At 51.5% G+C, this 3,073-nt stretch overlaps 1 long non-coding RNA gene across 1 annotated transcript; it reads left to right on the top strand.

Moving 5' to 3' along the window:
- The first annotated feature begins 491 nt into the window (after nucleotides 1–491).
- Nucleotides 492–2,788, top strand: LOC149853822 (uncharacterized). The gene is made up of 3 exons (XR_016438949.1): nucleotides 492–595; nucleotides 1,829–2,021; nucleotides 2,183–2,788. It is a non-coding gene; the product is annotated as an uncharacterized LOC149853822 (long non-coding RNA).
- Nucleotides 2,789–3,073: the final 285 nt, after the last annotated feature.

Raw genomic sequence — 3,073 nt, 5'->3', positions numbered from 1 at the left:
GGCTCCAAGGGCCTGATCTGAGCAACTGCAGCTGCAGCAGAGTTCAAGGGAGCAGCAGGAGCCCTGGGAATCAGACCTGCCCGGTCCCAGCAGGGCGCAGGGGGGTGTGCAAGGGAGCTAAAAAAATGTTTCTGATGCATCAAATAGGCCTGAATTTTCCTGCCAGGCCTAAGAGAAGATTTGCAGGGGAAATGCGGCAGTGGCAAGAGACAATCCGTGTGCCGTGCCATACCCCACCTCCCTGTCCTGCACCCCGGGGCATATTTGCCACTCCCTCCCTTCCCCCACACACCCACACGTGCTCACACATGAACAAGGACCATCAGACCAACCTCCCCGCCCTCCACCCCCAGCTCCCGTGTGTTGATCCTGCTGGGGCTGCTGGCATGGCCCGTGTTTACCTAGGAACTGCACTTTGCTACTTCATGCCTGCCTGCTCTCTGGGCATGGACTGCGCTGGGGAAGGGGGAAGGACCCTTTCGGGAGGTGTAGCAAGGCACGGTGGTGGAAGCCTGTACTGCTCACCTGTCCTCTCTTTGGATATCTCCGGGGAGGTCTGCAAGCCCCGGCGTGCCTGGGACGTAAGCGTGAAAGGGTAATGCTGAGCCTGGTTTGACCGGAGCTCTTGTATCCAAATGCCCCACAGGCGGGATCTCTGCGAGGTGGACCCAAATCCTAGACTCAACAGTCCAGGGGACCTGTGGGTTGCTCCAGATAAGCATAGCAGTCCCTCTTGCCCCTTCCACGCTGTGGTTTGTGGTCCCTAAGTGTGACCTGATTCTGAATCTTTGTCCCTATCTCCTTGCTTTACCTGCTGTTTCCCTTTCCTTCTGCTCAGGCTTTTCTCCCCTGAGAGGCAGCTGCGCTTCAGAGAGGAGCTAACCCATCCCCATGCGCCTGGTTTGTAAAGCTCCATGGGAACTTGAGCTGAAACTGCTCCATAACTCTTATTAGGCAGGATGGATTGATTTAAATCAAAGTGATTTAAGTGACCAATTTGAGTCTTAATTAAATTTGCAAGCAGGAAATCTTGGTTTAAATAATTTATGTTCCTCTTGTTTTACATTTGTATTTTTGCTTTCCTGCAGACAGGTTCATTTTATTCCGGCTGGCATAATTGTTAGACTACGTGGCTTTGTAATCAAATATAAGCTTGATGTCACACTGGGTAGCTCCTTTGGCTAACTGGGAAGAGATGCTGGGTCTCTACACTTTGATTTAAGCAGTTATGGAGCAGAATGTGCATGTATTCAGAGTCTTAATGCTTTACATTTTTATCACAGGAAAACATGATGAATGCTGCATCTTTTATTTACTAGAAGATAATTTTCTACTGAGGATTATGTGTCAAGATGCATTTGGGTAGAAGCTGGAATTCAATTAAGAATTGCAAAACCAAATTGTTTCTTATTAATTAAATGAAACAGTCTTAATGGGTCGGATCTCAAAGAGAAAAGTATGTTTATCCAAAACTGGTTTGCATGTTCAGCACGCTGATTTACTGAAGACAGGCAAGGGTAGCTTGTGTTAGTGAGTTGGTAGACTGTTTCTGGGTACCATGTTTTCAAAGATATTTTAAATGCCTGAAGAGGCAGACAGGTGCCTGTTCGGATATTCAGAGAAACCTAAGTGGAGCCTAACTTTCACTGACATCCAGCCCTATCTGGCACTCTATACCTTTGCAGATCTGGCCCTGTATTCTTCACTTTTTTAGAGCTAGTAGAGCTCGTGCTTCTTTTTCCATCTAGTTGCCTTCTTTGCCATAATTTTCTAGCCTGCTCACTTTGAATGAACTGGCCCAACAAAGGAAATATTCTCTTGCTTTTAGTAACTGCTGAGCATCTGGAAAACAGGAGGTTCCTGGCCTTCCACGGCACGCTCCAGACTCGGGATGCAGACTGGTTGAAATGGGCTGAGGGGCTCCCCTGGGGTTTGGTGAGGCGCCTGTACAGCGCCGCTTCTCTGGGTAGCCGGTTGATGCCAGTCACGGCTTCACCCTTTTCCAAAACTCCTTGGCGCAGGTGCGGAACCAGAGGAGGTGGTGGATCATCTCGGTGGCTCCGTGGGAGTCGGGCCACGGGCGGCTGGGTCTCCCCAAGTGCCCCTCTCTATGTCTCCGGGCCCTCACTGGCAGGGCTCGATGGGCTATGAGCCAGTTCAGGTCTTTGTGATCTTTGCGCAGGTCCTGGTGGTTGATGCGCTCCCACATGGCCTGGCACGCCACAGGCAACGTGGTATCCCTCAGCCTCGCCATCTCCTGGGTCTTCTTGCGGTTGTTGACGGTCCCCGAGCTCACCCGCAGCAAGGCAGGTGCTCTTGCTCACACTGAGCTTGGCCCCCGCCGTCGCCTCGTATACCTGCGCGTGCCCAGGGCTTTCTCGGCCGACCACTTGATCCAGCACAGGATTTTCAAGTCATCCATGTAGGGCAGGACCGCGGCCTCTCGGTTGCTGCTACCCGGGACGTGGACTCCGTGGATCCCTGGGTCCTGCCTCAGGCGCTGGACCAGGGGCTCGATGGCGCAGACGAACAGGATCGGGGAGAGCGGACAGCCCTGCCGGACCCTCAGTGCCACTTGCCAGAAGGATGGGAAATGTGGACATGTTTTCTTTTCATTCCGAATCAGAGTTAAACCAAATTTCAGAGGATCCAGACCTACAGAGAAACAGAAGAGCCTTTCTCTTCCCAGCAAGGTTCACCTCTGCATGCTTGAGGTGAGACCGGCTTTGTTTCCCAGTAAGGTGAAACCTGCTTCATTTATTTTTTTTAATATAATTTCGTTTCCGGGCTAAATTAATTCCAAATGAAGCTCCAAATTTTGACGGAGCAGAGCTCAGTCATTCAAGTCTGTGCGTCGCTACCATCAGCAAGTGTCCTACCTCCCAGTCTCATCAGTCTCGGGGTTCAGATACTCCCAAATCCATGGCAGGCATCCTCCATATAAGCCCCAAGCCCGGAAGGTTTGGGGTAAAGGTTGTCCCCTAGTCTCACTTGCCTCTAGCCAAAAGGCCGAAGGAGCAAGCTAGGGGGAGAAGCCTGAAAGCGGTCCCCCGTCACCATAAATTGTGGCGTT

The sequence above is a fragment of the Crocodylus siamensis genome, chromosome 13 (genome assembly GCF_052110815.1).
Source record: "Crocodylus siamensis isolate JL-2025a chromosome 13, ASM5211081v1, whole genome shotgun sequence".
NCBI lineage: Eukaryota > Metazoa > Chordata > Crocodylia > Crocodylidae > Crocodylus > Crocodylus siamensis.
Note: the sequence above shows the minus strand (reverse complement) of the source record. Positions and strands in the feature narration are given on the sequence as shown.